At 43.8% G+C, this 21,571-nt stretch overlaps 1 protein-coding gene across 3 annotated transcripts in view; it reads right to left on the bottom strand.

Annotated features, from left to right (window-relative positions):
- CAPN15 (calpain 15) overlaps positions 1–21,571 on the bottom strand; it is a 315,793-nt gene that overhangs the window by 272,312 nt on the left and 21,910 nt on the right. The window contains exon 1 of one of the 3 annotated variants that reach the window (XM_078663055.1): positions 9,891–9,949. The exons of the other annotated variants lie outside the window; for them this stretch is intronic. The gene's annotated coding sequence lies outside the window, so the exon portion shown is untranslated. Of the gene's footprint in view, positions 1–9,890; positions 9,950–21,571 lie in introns of those variants that run through there. 3 annotated transcript variants of the gene reach the window in all.

Genomic DNA, 21,571 nt, shown 5'->3' with positions numbered 1-21,571 from the left:
GAGGTGCAGTTTTAACAAGTAAAACGAACCCCCTTTTTTCTTCTGCTTTGTTTTTCTAGATGAACAGTGATAAGCAGAAGGAAGATATTATGGCTTTGTTTTTCTAGATGAACAGTGATAAGCAGAAGGAAGATATTATGGCAACATGTTTTTTATTTGTATGTGATTAAAGAGCGTTATTTTTAAAATTACTTATGCTAAATTGATTTAAATATATTTTGCAACAAATATCTAACTGCTTTTTAGTGTGTTTAATTTTACAATACAGATTCTACTTTTATTCGCCACATCTGCACCCATCCTATCGATTTCATATGCAAAAGCAAAATACCAAGGATATTTGAGTACTGTGGGAAGGGGAGGGTGTGACCATGTATTATAAGGAATAAAGTACACCCAGTCATACATTATAACGATATTGCAAGTTACCTCAGAATTCCACAACCTTATAAAGAAACTTTGTCTTCAGCCTCATTCTTCTATATAGTCATGGAACTGGTCTGTAACTTGCAAACTCCTTATAATGTACAGTAAGGTTATTTACGCCATATGTAATATACCTACTTGTAGGTTTTTTCAGCTAGCTTTTTTCATTCATCATTCTGCTGTTGTGTTATTCAGATTTGTATTGTGCCCACTGCAGGGGTCAGCCCAATTCAGTCACAGGATAGCTTCACTGTGAACAATAGCATTTGTTCATTTTACACGGAGCCTAAACTCACCGAAAGTAGTTCTGTTAAGTGCTAGAAACTGCTGCGCAACTAATGTGTGCTTTCTCAGACCAAATATTTTATTTTAGCCAATATCATTATTTTAGACGGTTGAGGGCCTGCCAACTTCCCAAACATTAGACTTTTGCAAAATCCAAGAAAGACATCAATTAATAAAGTCAAAAAACTGAAGGCCAATACCATTCCCATTGACGTTGCCATTGCTTGTTTTCTTACGTATAATTTTTTTTTTTACTGAACTTTCTACCTTCTCGGGGGCTTTAGACAGCCCTCTTCACCCACTGGTCTGTTTTTGCGTCATTCACATCTTACTTCAGTATAGAGCACGGGAGAGTAATAGGTCAACCCACGTCTACCACTGGCTACCCTTACCAGGAGTTAAGCATCAAGCTCTTTCACAAGAAGCATTTTCAGTCAGTGCCAAGGACTATTATGGCAAAGTCTGGCAGCCAGCTCCAGACCCAAATGGCTTTGCCAATGCTTGCTTTTTTTTCTCTCTCAAAAACTATGTTTCCCATTGATCAGTGAGAAAAACCTTTTTTACTTTATCATCATCAGTGGCTGCACCACACAGATTTTTGAGGGGAGATACGAAAGTGTACTCACTACTGTTAGTTTGTTTTTTTAAAGATGGAAACATTTTTAAGAGAGTCCTATGACATGTTTCACTCTTACATGGCTGCCTTTACTGAATTTTCTTCACTGTTTGACAACATTGTATTTAGTTTATACTTCTTCTTGTACATATGTTTTTAATCTAAACTATATTTTAGCGAGTTTGTGTATGGTGTGCGTTTACTTGAAATGCTATGTGTTCTTTTCTAGTGGGTGTGTACAGTGCATTTTCCCAATTGCCAACAACAGTACTTACATTCAAGAGACTACTACTTACCATGGAACGTTTTTGACTCCAATACTAAGTACCATGCAATTATGCCCCAATATCTCTGTCCAGACTAACTAGGGCTTACCTTCCCAAGGATATAGCTGCGCGGATTCTTCACTATGTAATAGGGGCCTTTAATATTTTCGGTTAACTACTTACAACCACAGTTTTTAATGTTAACAGATTCTTACAAATAGAGGGAAACAGTGGGTTTTACAATCCTATTATTTTCTGAATATAAAAAATGTAAATGAGTTGGGCCTAGACCAGCACTCTCGTCTTAGGCTCTATGGAAAGAGGTTGTGTGGAGATATGGTCACACCGCCAGCTTCTCTTTGGAGATACCATCCCCTCTGGAAGCGAGAAATAAGAGATTGTCCCCAACAATATTCCAACTCAATTTTTATACCATATGACTTGAGAATATGGACTATTTCAGCAGAGGCACATTCTCTGCTTCCTCTATGGATCAAGATTATTAACGCTTCGCTATCACCAGGCTCCATATCAGATTGTCTAAAAAGTGGCAGGTGACACCTATATTTAAAAAAAAAAAAAAAACAATGCTGACCTCTCAGATCCCAATAATTACCGCCCTATTGCCAACATCCCAACTCTGGCAAAACTCCTGGAACAATGCATAAATCAACAGCTACGTAATTGCATAGATCAATTCCAACTACTCAACCAAATTGGTTTCAGGCTGGGCCACAGTACCGAAACTGCCCTGGTCCATATCGTTGATGATTCCCAAAGACTTCTCGACCAAAATGAATCCTGCCTATTAATCCGCTTGATCTGTCAGCTGCGTTTGACACCGTTAAACATAGGAACCTTTGAACCTCCTAGAATGCAGGATGGGTCTATCTGGTACCGTGTTACAACAGTTTTCCTCATTCATACACAACAGAACTCAAAGAGTTATTTTCAGCCACGCTCTATCGATCCAGATGCCAGTCACGATTGGTGTCCCCTAAAGCCCCTACCTCTCACCCACCCTTTTCAACCTACTCATGGAACCCCTGACTGATGTCCTCCAACTCTCTAACAGCTCATATAATATGTACACCAATGATACACAACTCTACCTAAAAATCTCCTCTCCAGATAACATCACCATCCTCAACAATACTCTGACAAAGCTCACACTGGCTGACACGTAACCACCTCAAACTTAACGCCCTTGAAACTGAATTCCTCAAAATCTCTCCTCTCAACCACACTCCGATCATCAAATAATGGCTAGCCGATCTTACAGTCTTGAACTGTTGCTCATGCATCCTAACTTCAGCTAAATCACTAGGAATAATCCTGGACAATCACCTCTCTATGCAGGATCACATCAGCGACGCCACCAGAGGCGCCAACTACAAACTGCAGGTACCAAGGAAACAAACTTTTTATTCCGACCGTAGATCTCAAGCCAGCAGTAAAAGTGCTTGTGATCTACAAACTAGATTATGGTAGTTTCACCCTCGTAGGTCTATCCAAATCCAAACAAGCACCTCTAAAGGCAACTTTTATTGCAGCAACTCGACTCATCACATTCTCTAAAACAAAAAGCTATCACATCACCCCAGATCTCAAGGCTCTGAACTGGCTACTCTATGAGGCTAAGATCCTCCTTAAAATTGCCTGCCTGTGTCACACAGCTCTTCACACGCCAACTTACCCAGCCAAGAAATTCGTCTTATCAGGCGAGACTAGAACTTTAAGAAGCACAGGCTCCCTTCTACTGAAGCCCTACAAATTAAAAAAATATATACCTACAAATGCTTCTTCTCTGGAATGACCCCCAAAATTTGGAACTTACTTACCCCCGAGTCCAGATCCAACCCATCAACAGCTATATTCAAATGAAGAAAAAAACAACTCCTAATAATCAGATACTTTCCCTAATGAAGATGCAACCTTTCCCCCTCCTGCCCATTGACAAGACTATTGGGCCGCATTTCATGCCCCTCGTTACTTTCTTCGGTGACACTTTACATACCTTATCATGACCATTCAGTATCAAGTCTCTACTTGTATACAAGATTGATGGCAGTGGTTTTAGAGAAAACAGCCAGCACCTCTGTTGAGTTTGCAAATGTAAGTCACAATATGTCTACTGGCGTGCTCAGTGCAAACATTGTGCCATCCACAGTGTTACTCAGTGCATAGAGACAACACTTTCCTCCATACACATTACTTAGATAAATCTTTTGCGGTGTGAGCAGGGAACGACGCTTCTTTGAATTACGAGGATTGGTGACTTTTCATAGAGGCACTACACATTGGCCTCTGCTCGTTTATCATCATGAGTTTTCCAACTCTCCGGATACTGTTGGTGACTACTTAAATATATTGTTAATTCGCATTGGAATTACCAGATATCTTGGAATCTTTGCACAAGATAAGACAAGGGTGTCTTCGTTGATTGTTCTGCATTCAGACATTTTCGTAAGCCTTGAGAAAGTTGTCTAACGACAAAACACGTGTCGGCTGTTCATTTGCTATACCTACGTGTCAACATTTTGAACATTGATTCATCTATGATCAAGATTGTGCTACACTGCCTGCTTCATACATTGTTCATTTCTGGAATTAAATGCATTACTGACTAATGGTAGTCAGTTGGAACTTTTTGCTGTGCTGTGCTCTGTTCGAATCTCTCTAAGTCTCTACATATGTCAACCTACGTTCGGTCCCACACTCCCTCTTGAGATTGTTGCTGTTCAGCGCTTTGAGCCTCATTAGATTCACTTGTATGTGGCATCTGCTTACACTTATACTCACTTTGGCTGTTCTACTGCATTGGTATATTACTATGTTTGCTTTTCCGGTTGTACAGCACTTTGGTTCCCAAAAGGGTCCCTTGTATAAGCTTATCTGTTTGCCACCATGGTGTACAGCGCTCTGATATCCGAAAGGGTCATGTTTGCGCTATATAAAACTCAATAAATTACAAAAATAAATAAAAACTCTCAAGGCCAGGATGTGAAATTTCAATGCACACTGCAGGTGTATAGCCCTCAAAAGAATGTCACTCTCTCCACATTCACCAACGAAGTACGAGAGAATACAAACACTGCAAGAGGATCCAAGAAATACTAAATTGACCAATTTCCTTATTGTTCCTCTTTCTGCTGTTTAGCGCTGCACTGGATGGGCTGTGTGGTTACATTACTCACGCCTGGGCTAATGCAAGTCAGAAAAGTACTCACAGGCCTGAGATTAGCACACATCATATAACACATTCCTACTTAAGGGCGGGGTGAACAGATCGTATCTATTAACACAACCCTTACTGGCTTCAGAAACTATGTTCTCGAGCAGCTTGTTCATAGCAAAATTTGCCCAACGAAAGTCCTATAAAGACCTCATTTGACCACCTGGTAAAAGCATTTTTTTTATGGGAAGAAAAGATCTCTCTCGCTTTCATTTTCTCTGGCACCACTATCTTCTATAGTCCTGCCATATTTTCAAAAGTCTGCAGGCAGGAGAACTGGTTTGGGGTGGCTTTGTTTTTCAATTGCCTCTCCATGTTGTTCTACAGACAAAACTATTGTGTGGGATGATGCTCCTCAAAGCAGGGTAGTCTCCAGCATGGAGTACCCACAACAGAGGCACAAACTATCTGCATTGGGCTATCAACAGCCACAAAGACAGTGATCGAGAAAGTGACTAAAAGGGGTTTTTAGCTAGAAGAATCTTCTCACTCTGAAACAACAGAGACTGCAGCCCCTTTACCCTCACCATCCACCAACAATGGTCATATACACAAAAACCCAAACCATACCCCCTCGGACCACGCCAAAAACCTTGGCATCGTACTCGACGCATCCCTCACCATGAACCGACAGGTCAACGCCGTCGCCTCCAGCTGCTTCAACACCCGCGGCATCATCTGCAAGACCTTCAAATGGATCCCCCATGAGTCAAGGAGGACAGTCACCCACGCACTCATCACCAGCAGACTGGACTATGGAAATGCACTCTACGCCGGCATCAATAAGTTCCTACTCAGCAACTCCAGACAATACAGCACACCGCCCCCAGACTCGTCCTTGGCATCCTCTGGCACGAACACATCAGCCCACACCTACGAAGACTCCACTGGCTCACCGTGGAGAAATGAGTCACCTTCAAAATCCTCACTCATGCCTACAAATGCCTACACAACGACGGACCAGAATACCTCGACGACAGAATCAACTTCCACGTACCCAAAAGAAACCTCCGATCTTCCAACCTCGCACTTGCCAAAAACCCCACGCATCCACAGAGCCAGAGCAGATGGAAGATCCTTCTCTTACATTGCAGCCAGGACCTTGAACGAGTAACCGGCAGACATCCGACGCGCCCACTCCCTTAACACCTTCAGGAAGACCCTTAAGACCTGGCTCTTTGGCTAGACAGATCTGCCCTTGCCTTACTCCTGCTTGATGTCTCTACTTTCTTTCTTCAGAGTGACTCTCTTCTTACATTCCATCCTGTGCACGCCTTCTATTTATGAGGATAGATTCCTCTCCATCTCATGCCTATCTGCCTCAATCCTTCTTATTGTAATTCTGCGATTGGCTGATACTTTATTTCATAGATCACAACCTCTACTCTTTAAAACCCTATCCCTGTACCCTAACATTACCTAATCTCTGCCAGTGTATCTATCCCACCAGCAATTCACCTAAAACCACATAGCCCCCAACAATTATCACTAACTAGTATTACATCATCTATAACAAAGTAAGTGGAATTAATGCATGCAGTTTGTTCTGCAGAGCACATGACTAATCACAATAACTAAGAACCATTGGATTTAACCTCTAACCTTCAGTTCTGGAATAGTATGCTACTCACTATAAACAGACCCCCCAGGATATTGCGGCATGGATTAGCAAATTTAGCGGCACAAATATGGAAATTTAGCGGCACAAATATGGAAATTTAGCGGAATTTTTGCGGCACTGTATTTAACTCATAATCATCAATTTTCAACGTTAAAACAATGGAAACGGTTTAGCAGAGTATTCCACTTTAGGGGAAGAGCCGCGGCTGATCTTATCACTGCCTGGATGTTTTGTAGTCAACCCTGATTTTTTAAGAGTGTATGTGCATTTTCTGAATAATCCTTGAAATTCGAAAGGGTTACAGAACAATATGTCATGGACATGCATGGTTTGCACTCTATCTATTGCGTTTTGACCACTATGGCTCGAAATACTGCATTAGTATTTTGCACACCCGTCATTAAAAAAAAAAAATCTTTTCTTTTTCTGCGTTCTTTTATATAGCGCGAACTTGACCGGAAAGTATTTGGTATCAGAGGCATTACATGAACACCAGTTGCGTTACACAAGGACACATTTATTTTTGTTATGCAAGGGGAGATTAATTGATTTGCCCAGAATTACAGGATGTTGAGCATCGTTGCCGAGACTCCTCGAATCTGGTTCCCCAGATTTGAGGTCGAACCCCTGGCTGTTAGGACACATCCTCTCATTGAGGGTATTGGTAATTCCAGGAATGCTGTGGTATTCCGATTGAAACCTCAGAGTCTCCTTAGAAATGTGTGATGGAAAAGGAATCGCTTACTTCACCTGATTACCATGGTGAGTCTGCAATCTAGGGCATTTTCCACCCGGATATTTTTTCAAATTTTAGTTGGTGTAAGGTCAAGATGAAAAAAACAGGGAACATGGTATTCCTTAACCCAGATTCAGTTGGTATCTCCTGCATTCCAAATGAATCAAGGATGTCTTTTTTTTGGAAGTTTAATATAGGTATTGGAGTGCTTTTTTCGAGATGGGGGCCTAAGGGTAGAAAGCATACATATGTTAAGAGTTAGCTGATTTGGTATAGTTGGTTGGTATGTGCTAATTGTCATTTTGATAATGCAATGTTATAAATAAATCAGAGATGTGCTCGGTTCTTTTTGCCATTGGAATAAAAACTGCTACTTGGTTCAAGTGCTTAATATAGGACATGGGAGTGTTTACGTCAGGCTGAATCATTACATTTTGTTTTCCAAACCGACACGGGCACCTGTCAAGTAACCGACCAGCCTGTCAAAGGCTTGTTTAGTCATCTTTCCAAAGCCGTAGTGAGTGCTAAAAGATTAAAGTGTCTCAGACACATTCAGGGGGGCAACTAGAGCCACATTTCGAGGGGGGCTGTAAAATATTTCGGGGGGGGGGGGGGCTACTTCTTCCAACCAGGGACAAAGTGGCTGTTAGAAGGTGTGAACACACAACAGCCTCATTTACAACTAAATGGTCTTTTAAAGACCTGTTAACTACTCGGGTGCGGCCGCAATTAGGTGCTTGCCAGCCCGCGAAGCTGTCTCCGCTCGGGCTGACAAACACAACGGAGTGGGGGGGGGGCTGAAGCCCCGTGAGCCCAATGGGTGTTGCGCGTCCACATTACACTTGTAGTTTTTGTTTCACATAATCTTGCCGAAACGTGTCTTATCTGTCCCTCGGTTTCCTAACCTCACAGATGTGACTGACTTCAGCTTCTGTGTCGTAACAGTGATCTTTTAGCACATTATTCCTCTTTTTTCTGCCTATAATATTTTTCTGAACTGTGTGGTGATACCATGGTTTCTGACAAAAGGCAATTAACTTTCCACAGGAAGCTAACAATGGCATAATTTTTTTGATGCCAACCGGGAGACTCTTTTTCGCGGCCAGTTTGTTAAATATCGCGGCCGTCGCGTTTTCCTGCAAATTTTGCGATTTTTTTTGTGAATCGCAAAATCGCGAAATGCTGGAGGGTCTGTATAAAGCACTTCAACGCCTCGGCAGGGGTACTACATGCTATATAAATACACTTACAATATCCATCAGTGGGGCATATTCTAGCAGCACTATATGATGGACATTAAAAGGTTAAAAGGATCAAACGTCATCTTACCTTTTGTGAAGAACATTACTGTGACAGGCTGTGGCTTAGGAACAATATGAATTTATAACAACTCACTTAAAAAGACACCAACCATCAAAAGAAGAGCCCAAACACCTGTACATTTGAAGTTATCACCCACTCACCAAAGATTATTCCAGTAGACAAGAAATGAAGCTAATCATTGGCATGTGGTCCAGCTTGAGTGTTTTCTGTGGTTTTATTTTAAAAAGAAGTAGACAGTCAACCAGACTGCACAACAACCCTTAAAACTGGATTTGATCCAACTTTCATTGTCTCGGTGACATACATGCCAGCCAGCTTCCATTACGAGCGGCCATCTCGTCCAAGATGGGTGAGTCGGAGATCTCCAGGCTCACACACCTAGACTTGCCTTAACAAGGAAAGTCTGCTATCAGTGGGTCCGAGACATAGGCCATCTCTTATCTGCCGATAGCCAAGCCGCCCCTCATCACCACTGCTGTGTAACACTGTTGCCCACCGACAGTACTCCAAAGGGACACCAGCTTCTTGTGCTTTCATACGATACAAGGATCACAGGTGAGGTGGGCAGAGGGACAGTAGGTCATCATAATCCACACACCTCCGCCCCAGCACCCACCTCAGTCCTCCAATATGAAATGAAGAATGCCACCAGAATCTCCAATACCACTGGTAAGTTAATACATGTGCCTGCCCTCTCTGCACACTACTGAGAGAACATGGAATTGGATTTCACTTTTACACAGAGGAAACCAAACTATCTTAGGCGATCAAGGAACAAAAACAGTAACTGGACAACTCAAGACCTTAATTAAAAAAAAGCCGAAAATGGACCTTGACCGCAATAGTCTCTAAATGTGCAGATCTTTAAAATAGACCGAAAAGCAGCAAGACATGAAAACAAGGAAATACATTTCAACAGACAAATTATTGCCCTATTCAAGGTATGCCTAGGAAAGATTATCACCCGCCAAAGGAACTGAAAATCAATGCTACGGCCTTCTTCTACCTAGAATTAGGAGCTTCTACTGAAAAGGAAACCCATTTGGAAAATATCTTACCACAAACAGCCTCAGAAGCCAGAGTGTAAAGGTTAATAGCAGCAAAACCGGTCTTCTGCGGAGTGTTACATGAACAACACACCTCCAAATCAGAAGAGCCACAAAATATAGTTAAGAGCACGCGAAAAAACAAACTCGTGCACGAGTAAATCTGAGCTCACTCAATGTAGATTCACTTATGAAGCGTCCTGTAAACTTCTACCTGTTCAAGTACTAGAAGCCTTTAATCAACTAGCTCTTTAAGAACTACACGTGGCTCAAAGTGGCTATACAGCACAGTACTGGTACATTGAATGGTAATCTTAGAAAAGCATTGCAACCTACCACAAACCGGAGTAAGACTTTACAAAAATGGAGTCTTCTCACCAGTAGCAAGACTGATCACTCACTGACAGCGACCTGCCGCAGATGAGCTCGCCCACAGTGTCTAGGCAACAAGTTTCCAAGAAGCTCCACCTGGAAACCGAGAGTGCAAATTATCTGAGTGAGATACTAAACTCCTCCAGGTCAGAAAGGACCAGAATGCATGAGGCTGCCAAAGCAGACTTACCAGACCAACAGGATTTGTAATGTGACACTGAGAAATGCTTCTAGTTGCTCCCTGCACAATACACAGCCATACCAAACTCCCCAGACACTCTTTATACTCACTGCTGCGGCTTGGGGCAACTTAACTACGGGAGCAGTTAAAGAATTGAGAATTCGCTCTGCTACCTTTAGTTGCCTAATGAGGAAAAATAACTGAAAATTCGATTAAAAAGCTACTTGCACATGTACGCCCAACTTGGGGTGCACAATTAGCAGCTTTTGCTGTTCTTAGAATATGTTTTTGGGGAGAAAACCTTCCACCCTGGGAATGACCAAACTTATTTGCTTGTGGATATTCACAAAGTATCTTTGCCCAGTCCAACCCTGGAAAAGTATACCAATGTACTCCTGCAGAATATAGGAGTAATTCTGCTTTCAGGGTGGGCATGAACAACTCCGAAATTGGTGAGGGTGTTAGTACAAAAGCTTTCTCCATAGGGAAAACTATTCAACTATGGAGAAGCAAGATTTACAACGTGCAAATCCGTCTACAACACTACAACTAGCAATATACATCTCAAAAGAACAACTGTTAATCAATTTTAAAAAATCTAATGTTTAATGTTTTTCCAGCTCTCATAAAAAAAGCCCCAAATTCATCTGGAGGATAAGCTCAAGTATTTTATCGCAGGTAGAAGTATATAAATATCTGGGGGTTCTTTTAGATCGCCATTTTAAGTTTCAAACAACACCTAGAACATGCCAACATAAAAACCAAACAATTAAGTTTAAGTTTAAAATATTTATCAAGCGCAACATACACCTGGGCGGTTTCTTGGCGCTAAAGTAGCCGGCAGCCAGGTGGGCAAGAGCAGTCGCTAAGACGTCGACTGGAGAGACAAGCGGAACTTACGAGAGAAGAGCCTGAGAAAATAAAAAGGTCTTCAGAGCTTTGCGGAAACTTGAATACTGGGTAAGGGACCTAAGGTGGAAGGGGAGAGAGTTCCAAAACATGGGGGCAAGAGTGGAAAATTTTGAACCACCCTGTTTTTTTTTTCGGTAGCGGGGTACTGCTAAAAGAAGTTGTGCCGAGGAGCGGAGGTCTCTGCCAGGGACATAAGCCTTGATGGCCGAAGATATGAAAAGGGGGGCCAGGCCAGTCCTGGCCTGAAACGCCATGCAGCCTAATTTAAACAAGGCGCGTTCCCGCACAGGGAGCCAGTGGAGGGTTTTCAAGAGGGGGGAGGTATGGTGGAATTTGGGAAGACCAAAGGCGAGGCGGGCAGCCTGGTTCTGCACTAATTGCAGTTTACGGAGGCTATACTGAGGGATGCCATTGAACAAAATGTTCCCGTAGTCCAGGCGGGACAGGACCAGTGCGGACATAATTAGTTTGAGTGCAGGGAAAGAAAAGAAACGAGAAATAGAACGGATAGTACGAAGAGTAAGAAAGCAGGAAGAGACCACCGAACCAATCTGGGAGTGCATAGTAAGTTGATCATTTAGCTTGATGCCAAGAGTCTTAACAGAGGAAACAGGGGTAGGAGGAGAACCAAAGGAGGGGGGGCCAAAAGAGAGAGTTCCAGGGACTGGAGCAACCACCCGTCACCACAAGTTCCGTTTTATCGGGATTGAGTTTCAGGTGGTTGAAGTTCATCCAGTCCCTGATGAAAGATAGAATAGATTGGAAATTAGAAATAGAGTCAGGAGTAGAGGACAGATTGAAGATGAGCTGGAGGTCATCGGCATAGTTATATACCGTGACCTCCAGCTGCTGCAGGGCAAAGATGAGAGGAGCGATATAAAGATTAAACAGTAGAGGAGAGAGAGAAGAGCCCTGGGGGACACCGCACTGGACCTGACAGGGGGTAGCTGAAAACTCCCCAAGGTGAACCGCCTGGGTCCGGTCCCTCAAAAAGGAAGAGAGCCAGATAAGGGCTGATCCTCCTATGCCCGCCGCCTTGACACGGGAAAGCAAGATGGAATGATCCACCGTGTCAAAAGCGGCGGACAAGTCAAGGAGGACCAGCGCCTGAGATCTGCCTGCGTCCAGACCCTCTCTGAGGGTGTCTGATACTGACACCACCACTGACTCTGTCGAGTGCTTGGGCCGAAACCCAGCCTGACACGGAGCCAACCTCCCATTCTCCTCGGCAAAGGAGCTGAGTGCAGATGTAACATGTCGCTCAAGCACCTTCGCCAGAAAGGGGAGAAGGGAAATGGGGCAATAATTGGCCATCACAGAGGGGTCGGCTCCTGGCTTTTTCAGGATGGGGACGATGGAAGCGGCTTTCAACGATGGAGTGACAACCCCTCGAGCCAGTGAGTCGTTAAGAAAACCCAGAGGGGGCAAAGAACAAACAGTATAAATCTGCCGTAAGATGTGTGCCGGGCATATGTCAGACGGGGAACCGGACTTAATTTTGGGAAGGAGAGACAGGAAAAGTTCTTCAGAGAGAGGAGGAAAGGAAGTAAAAAAGGCTGGGGCAGGGGGTGGAAGGGGGTCAGCAAAAGAAGAAGAGGGAGGGGGAATGTTGGATTTATTTGTCGTGATTTTTTCGACAAAGTAAAGATTCAGCGAATCACAGAGTTTCTGGGAAGGAGGGGGTTTAAGTGAGGTCCTATCGGAGAAAGCCAGATCGTGGGTGATGGCAAAGATCTCCTTTGGTTGATTCTCGGCCGCCAAGATTTTGGCCGAGAAATAGGCTTTCTTGGCCTCAGTGATGCTTTGCTTATAGGTCCCCAAGAGATGGACGTAACGGGTCCTGGAGTTGGGGGAGTAGTCCAGTCTCCATTTGCGTTCCGCCCTTCCAACCGAAAGCTTCAGTTCCTTCAGCTCGTTGTTGAACCACCGATTGGCGTCTTTAGGGCGCCTAATCGAGGTGCGCCGAAGAGGAGCCAAGCAATCGCTTCCTTCCATAAGCCATGAATCAATGGCTTTGGCTTGGGCTGCAGAATCCAGTCCCGATAGAGGGGGAGAGGAGGCCAGGAGTGAAGTCGAGAGATCAGACAAATTGACTTTACCCCAGTTACGGGCCCAAGAGTTTTTGGTGTGAATAGGGGTCTTGGTCAGACAGAGGCTGAGGGAAAACGAAATTAAAAAGTGATCGGACCAAGTGCAAGGGACAACAGACAGTGCAGATAGGGAACAGTTAAGAGACCAAACCTGGTCTAGGATGTGACCGTGAGTGTGGGTAGGGGTGTGAACAAAAGAGGTGAAATTAAGAGAGAGGAGGGTTTCTGAGAATTCCTTAGACGAGACGCACTCCTTGGGGTCCGAGGGCCAATAATTAAAGTCCCCAAGGACTAGAGCCGAGGCATAGTTGACCGCCAAGGTGCCAAGTAGATCTTGAAAGGCCGGGAGGAAGGATGGAGTTGATTGGGGAGGGCGGTAGACAAGCACAATGGCTAAGTGGGGGGAAAGGGAAGTAGAGCAGGCCACCAAATAGTCGATTCCTGCCAGGGAGGGTGAGGGGAGGACTTGGAACTGGAGATCAGAACGGGCTATGAGAGCAACGCCTCCACCCGCTTTCCCGCTAGGACGATCGGCGCGAATAGCGTAGTAAGTCGAGGGGAGGGCAGCCAATAGAGATGGAAGAGAGGCTTCGGAAAACCACGTTTCCGTCAGCAGCAGTAGGTCGGGTTTATCAGTATCTAAGAGGATGAAAAGTTCCTGATGGTGTTTAATGGCTGACCTGGTGTTAAGTAAAACGATAGATAAGGGGGGAGAATAGGAATCACCGGTGGTAGATAGAACGGGGGCCAACGGAGACGCGAGAGGTAGGAGACAACCCAATGGGCAGGCATGACAGGGAATTAAGCTTTGCTTTTAAAACTTTACAAAAAAGCTTAAGTGGCAGCTCAACAAACCATCTCCTAAAGGTAGTGGCTGCAAAATGTTTGCCAGCGATAACATATGGCTCAGAAATGCTGAATACTAAGGTCGCCCAAATGCTAAATCTAGCTCAGTCTAGACAGTATAAAACACTGTTTTTAATCCCATGACATCTCTCAGGCGCAGATACGCCTGAAATATGGATTAACGAATCAGATGGAGGCCAGACAAGGTGTCCTGGCCAAATATTACTGGCGTATGAGGGCTGCGAAAGACAATACGCTTGCCCACCACTGCTGGGAGGAGGTAGAAATACAATCAATAAACAAAAACTCGATATGCCAAATTTTAAAATAAGCACTTCAAACGCTAAATCTGGAGGAAGCTGCCAAAAACACATGTCATACCCTGTTATTAAAAAAAATTAAAAACAAATCAATAAAAACATTATCGTTTCAATCCGATAAAACCATATTTGCCGGTAAAAGTCATGCATGGCCGGTGATTCCATCCTATAAGCATATGAAACCAAAACCCTATCTGCAAGAATGCTTTAGAGACCTCTACAAGCGGAAATTGACCTTATTGAAATTGGGCTCGTTTTCCAACAAAGATCTTACCCCAAAATGGCAACAGACCTGGCCATCCCTGGGCTGCTGCCTCTGTGGCAACGAAGCAGAGTCACTACTTTATCTATTATGCATCTGTCCGGCACTACACAACCTAAGGACGTCATTTTTAAGGCCAATCCTGAGAGAAACTCAAATCCGGACTTACAAAGCAGCCGTCATAAAATGCCTTAGCGGTTCTTCAGTTCAACTGTCTTGCAACACCGTTAAATTTTTGTCCCTATTAGCACAAGAACTAGAAAAGAAAGAAACAGCACAAAACCTAGGAAAGAATGGAACACCAAAATAAGAACTTGGCAGTAGGGTATAAAGTAGCCAGCCTAAGTCTTTTTCAGACCTGCTTCTGTACTCCCCTTCTTCCAAAGCCCCTTTCTATGACAAGCCGTAGGCACAAACATGATCTTATCTGTAAATGTTCCAGGATATGAAAATATAGTGACTTACGAAACTGCACAGAAAATTATGCATAACAGTTTTGAATTTTGCTCCCTCTCCATTTTCCGTTGGCATCAACATTTTAATTTCACCAGAAAGCATGGACATGTTTACATTGCTATTATAATAATCCGCTGCTATTTTGGTTCCATTCCATACGAGGGTTATGATAACTAAAAATGTTTTAATGTCATTTTTATCAGTACCTGTTTTGTGACGTTTTCATCATGGTGGTATGTTCCACTTTTTTTTATGATTTTGACAGATCAAATAAAAGTATTTTACTCACTACATTTTTGCAAGCTTAGTTGTACATTGTTCAATAAGGCATGTAGACGTCCCATTTCATGTGGGTAAATAGAAATTATAAACGGGTTTTCCCGACTGCTACCGGAGCCTGTGCCTGGCAAAGCTTTAAAGGCTAAATATTCAAAATCCTTGTACGTGGTTTTTTTTGGTGGGGGGTCGTTCGTAACTTAATTCACTCTCATGTAGAAGGAACTTACTGGAGCAAATGTACGATTTTTCTGATATATTGAGCACTAAAAGCAGGCGGTGTGCTCTACTTATTGCCACACATAACCAATAGCAATATTCTCAACATTCAGTGGCATATGACTCGCAATCCTTGGTCAGCTGCGAGAACTAATGCCACGATGCATTATTTTGTGGCTGCTGCAAAGGGAAATGCGTGCATGGTGTGAGGAAGGAGTCGTCGTCTGCCTGTGGTATCTCATCAATAAAAAGTAAAACAAAATGCGGCCTACGTCTTTCTGTAGGCGTACGTGCCTTTTGTTTTTATTTTTGACAATGCTGAACAGCATCAGAAAAACATTATGCTTTTTCCCTATCCTGTTCCAGATCGCCAAAGAGCACTGGCGAAGTCACTATGTCCCAAAGGCGATACCTATGTCAATGCTTGTTTGTAGCTGAAGGTTAACAGATGGTTAAATGTGAGGCAAATACAGCAGCTCTATTAATTATACATAAAGTGCTGCGGCCGCAATTTCAGCAGCCCTGGTTATAAGAATTTGTGCAACTGTGAGGCGAAGCCAGAATTCTATTGAATACTATTTTATCTTTAGATACAGTATTCACACTCACAGACACAATGAATGTATGTACGTCTAGGAAGAAAGTGACTAAGATTGGTTACACATATGTAACTTACTGCCAAATAAAAATCTTCTCCGCCACAGACTCGCAGGCACGTGTGTTGTGGGAATATATGGTTTAGTAACCTGTATGCAACTCAAATTACGACGTTCATAACACAGACATCGCTCCCACCCCCAATATACCTCTCTGATACAGCTCCTCGGATAACCCCCACCCTTGACATCCCCTGCTGTCTCTCGGCCCCCGTTCCAAAGCGGGTTACTCCTCTCTACTACTACGCCTGCTCGCGTCCCTCGATCACCAGAGGGCTCTCGCCCTCCCCTTACCACCCTGCCCCGCCGGTGGCACGACAGAGGCCGTACACACCCGAGCTGTCGCGCGGAATAAATATTAGAGCATAAAGTAACAGGAGACCGGCTCCTGTCACAGCGGGCCTCGTCGTGCTCGGTACAACAGGCGCACTATGGCGCATGGAGGCCGGGGCTCCCCCAGGGTGGCGGTCAGGTGTGCATGGAGGGGGTGGAGGCAGTGGCACTGAGTGCCCCCTGTTCCGCCGAGATTGTGGACCTGCTTTCAGGGAGGCACGGAATACACCTAGAAAATGTACAAAAAGTTCTACTCGCAATAGTCTCTCAACACACCGTAATGGTGTATGGAAATATTTGGAAAATACAATAGTTTATTCGAAGAACTGGGTGAGTGAAATACAAATGCCAGTCCACAGCTGCCCTGTCATTCCATCGCGTGTCACTTTCTTGACCACCCTAGACTTTCTGACTCCTCCTCTCGCGATAGCAGGTTTCTTTTTTGTAATCTCTGCTTTTCTCCTTTATCACTGTTTCCCTCTCTTTCTCGCCTTTTTTTCTGCCCTGCTCTTTCCTACCCGAGTCAAAGTCTGAAGATGAAAGCCAAGTCCCGGTTTCCAAAATATACGTCCGGTCCCTTCACCGGCTTCAAAAAAGACTTGGAGATTGCCAACTGCATTATAATGGGCAATGGTGAAGAATAACCAGCAATTACAAATATGAAAAAAAATCAGCTTTCCAATGCTGCCTGTGGTCCAGCGTGGCCGTTCAGAAAATGTATGTAAGCGAACAGCCTTCTGTAACAAAATACTTCCGAGCAAATCCTATATAAAAGGGATTTTTTTAAGATACGGCAAAGTTAAAAGATATGTTTCGCCCATTACTGAGCAACAAACAGACTATGTGAAGCCACCTTACGGACTACATTACAAGTGAGCTCCGATCGAAATAATAGGCGTGCCATATTAGAAGGGCAAACATGTTTATGGGGGAAGTGCCGATATTTACCAGAAGGTGTGGATTTAGGTGCAGAAAGCACCTACATCCGCATGATATCCCCCCCAACACTTGTGGCAAACAATAATTATTGCACCCGTAGATCGCAAACACGTGTGTCGGTTTTTATCAGCCAACTGGTAAAGAAGGGCTATGCTATTTCTTCACAAAAGACTCACAGAGACATATTTACTGAACTCAAGCAACATGTCTCATCTCTGAAACACTCCATACAACAAAAGTCTCAACAGTGTACACCCGCATGTTTTTGTAGGTTATTCTAGAGTTATGTCCATGCGCCAAAAAATGGAAGCAACCAGCTACAGAATCAAAGATGGCTGCCACCACAGAGAAGCCAATCTCTATTTACAAGCAACATCTGGGAAGCAAGAAACAGCATAGTACAAACCCAAACCCAATTTGGGCCTCTCCCAAAAGGTAAAGTAAGCTAACCATGATAACGGTGGCAGCACAATAAGGCACCACACATCTTATGCACAATATTAACCAGTGGATAAAAGCTAACGTGTGCCACCTGTTCAAATCAGCTACTGGAAGCTGCTAGGTTAGGCGCATGGCAAACATCCTGGGAAATTGCCGAGTAGTCCTACGAATCTCTTTGATGCTGGTCTCTTATGCTAGATGCATAGCACCTCCTTGACATTTATATGGTACTTCAGTTTAGTGATACCAATACGTCACTCCATTAAGAGCGTCATTGTTGGCAGAAGCCATCAGGTCCAAAAGAATATGTGAAGTAAGAGATATGCAGAAAGCTCGCAGTTAAGTCAATGTACACCTATGGCGACCAAAATAAATGGGATGGGGTGGGGAACAGAGAAGCGGGATTTACAGCTCCATCGCGAGCGCCTCCTGGTGGCGAGTTAGGAGAGGCACATCCACCGCCTCCACGCGCCCTTGGATGCTGCTGGGAGCCGCAGCCAAAGGAGGCCAGTCTTCCCAGGTGAGCAGTCTGGAGCTAAGCCCAGAGCAGGACTCACAAAGTAGAACAACACTTCTTTGTGAAATCCATCAAAAAGCGCCTCAGACCTGAGGAGGGCGCGCAGAGCCGGAGGACATCTGCGACAGGAGAAGAAAGGCAGGTGTGTCTCTGCCAGCCGTCGCCTCTTTCACCCTTCATATTAGAAACCCAATAAGAGGCCGCAGAGCGCTGAGTCAGCCGCCTGCGTCTCAGAATAAGCCGCTGTCTCGGGGCTGAGGGGATTCATTTACAGCAGGGAGCCGTCCGCAGCTGTCTCGCGGCGCGGGATGCGCGGGGCAGAGCCCGCGCCGGCGGCAGCTGGAGAGCTCGCGGTCATCTGAGCCCGCGCGGATCGTCTCGCGCCCGTCACGTCACGAGGCGCCCCCCCCCCCTCTTCTCTCAACTTTCCACCAATGCCCGACGACCCTCAAAATCCTGCTCTCGCCCCAAGAGTTTGAAAACAGAAACAAGAGCATCATTTCAACAACTGGCCTTCCCAAACAAATTAGAAACACCCAAAATGGCAAGCACTTTTGGGGAAACCAGGTTTCTAACCAAGCACTGCACTTGAACGTTTCATGGACATCAAATACTAAGAATATATTTCCAGCCTACTTCCACACTCCTTTTGGTAACAAGCATTGGCAGAGTCAATAGATCTGGGTTTAGCTACAAGCCTTTTGACCTTTGGCAAAGCTTATTTTATCATGATTTTTGTAAAAGGTTTTTGTTAATGGAGTTCTCAAGCCCTCACCAATATAAAAAAAGATTGCGTAAAAGGCAACATATTTGTTGGTTTCAAAAAGCATACATTGCTAAATTAACCCACTGAAGGGAACTACTTTGTTTGCGGAAGTGATCCTTATGAAAGAGCCCAACGCCACAGTGAAATTAACTAGAGGATGAAATGGGCTGAACCAGTGCCCCATGCAGTGTGCTATAGTGATAAGAAAAACAAACAACACCACATCAGACCATTGGATAAATAGGTCTGGCTGAAAGGCCAAGCAAGTATATGATCTATACAATTTTAGTAAAATCAAAAGGTCGAGGTTAACACCCACCTAAAAATGTCACTGCATGGAATGGTAAAGGACACACACTGGATTAAAACCAGTACTGCAGCTATATCCAGACTGTACTGGATACACAAATATCTATTGCCTGATATAACTATGGTGTTCTAAATATCATTCACAGAATTATCACCCCAATGGGTGAATAGTTCTCATTATTAACTCCAAAGGGATAACATTTTCGTGAATCGTACACTACACTCTTGTGAGATGATCGTCTGGTGACATGCTCACACTTACTTGCGGGACAAACTAAAACTGCAACAAGCTACTGCCATCATATATTTCTGAAAAATTAGAGTACTTGGTCTTCTGCCTTTTCATTCCACATAGAAGGATAGGTGGTGCCACTGTAAACACATTTTCATCAAGCTCACAATAAAAAAAAAAAACACCAGTTACTGTCATTAGCGGAGGAAACAATGCTATAACTCACTCTTCCATCAATGCTTGAAACTGCACCCGTAAAGGTGACAATATCAGAGGAGAATGCTTTTACCTCAGATCTGTCACTAGTATGATCTGGTACACATAGGTATCCTAAATTAACAACTGGTATGTTAGCAGTCCTTACAGGCAAGGGGCAACTTAGCAATATTGCATAATAAGAAGAAATAATAAGGAAGGAAGCTTGGGCTGGTGCTGAACTACAAATTCACTGAGCCCTCACACAGGCTACAATCTCAAAGCTTAGAGTGGAGAACAGAAACTACACTGCACATGGTTATCTCACTCCATGAAATGTCGCTTCAGCAAGTTAGTGCAGAGTTCCCAGCAGAGAACTCAAACACAGGAAAAGACCTCTAAGAGTCATGGCTCACTCTCATATTGCATATCATCATTAAAGGGACACCCAAAGACTTCTTGAATCCAGCCAACTGCCCACTACCATAATACAGGAAAAAGATGTGCAATACCATAGGATGCCAACGTGTAGAAATAACTTAGAGCGGTATTATGTTAATAGATATCAAGTGGAAACAAAGAAGAAAAAGACATGAGCCACCAAAAATGGTCCTGTGGGAGACTGAGACCAGTAGAGGCATAATACAGACTTAAAATACCTAGGTACAAAAATAAACTAGGTGAACTGTTTTAAGATATGTTTTTATAGAAAATCATACCCGTACTGCACAGAACATGGAAGACAGTCACATGGGTAGAAGAACTGGTCCGGAAGGAAAATGGTTGTGAAGAGACTGAAGACATCATAATCTGACACAGGGATTGGACATATCGCCCATGAACGACATGTGAGCACAAACACGCTCTTGTTCCAGGGACCACAGTGACAGAACAACAATATGAACATTTAGAAGGGTTGAATAATCCGAGGATGACAGTCATTAAAGCTTCTCATTGGGTTCACAAAAAAGGCTGAAGAGCGTTCTCTATTTGAGAAGCTGAAACAATCAAAAGAGCCCTGAAAAGAAAGTGGTTCCAGGTGCAAATGGTGGTCCCTGGAGCTGCGTGCTAGTACACAACAAAAAGAAAAAGACCAATCAGAAGATAATAATGCGGAATTTAAAACAGCTTGAAGTAAATCGATGGTGTTGGAGAATGTATTAATTTATTTAATGATAAGTGTGGTTCTAGATCTGTTCTTAGGAGCTTCAGGCAAGGCAGTTTGGTAATTTCAGTTTTGTGTGCCACAAACAGTGTGCTGGTACGCTCTAAGAAACAATGACGTACAATACTATAGGATCTTTATGGTTACAGAAACAATGGGTTGGTGTTTACATGCAGGTTAATTATAGGTTTACAGCGAGTTATGCTGCCCAGGCAGAGAGAATTTTAAAGCTCTTAATTTAATACTATGCATGAGTCATCATGACGCAGAAAAGAACGGGGGAAGGGGACAAACGACAACTAGCATCAAGATGTTGGTGAAGTCAGAGAGTTTAACTTACTGGTCTAGTGAGTGGTTCTGCTGCTTAAGATGCAGCTACAGTACACGTTTGGCCCATCAGAATCCTGAAAACAAACCTTCAGTCACCAGTACAAATGTTCTGCAAGAATCTGACCTGGGTTCAGTGTGGACTATGGTTCCCTAAATTGGCCCTTCTCGACCATTGACCCCCCCCTCCTTTTGAACAAGCC

Source organism: Lissotriton helveticus, chromosome 10 (assembly GCF_964261635.1).
Source record: "Lissotriton helveticus chromosome 10, aLisHel1.1, whole genome shotgun sequence".
NCBI classification, from domain to species: domain Eukaryota; kingdom Metazoa; phylum Chordata; class Amphibia; order Caudata; family Salamandridae; genus Lissotriton; species Lissotriton helveticus.
Note: the sequence above shows the minus strand (reverse complement) of the source record. Positions and strands in the feature narration are given on the sequence as shown.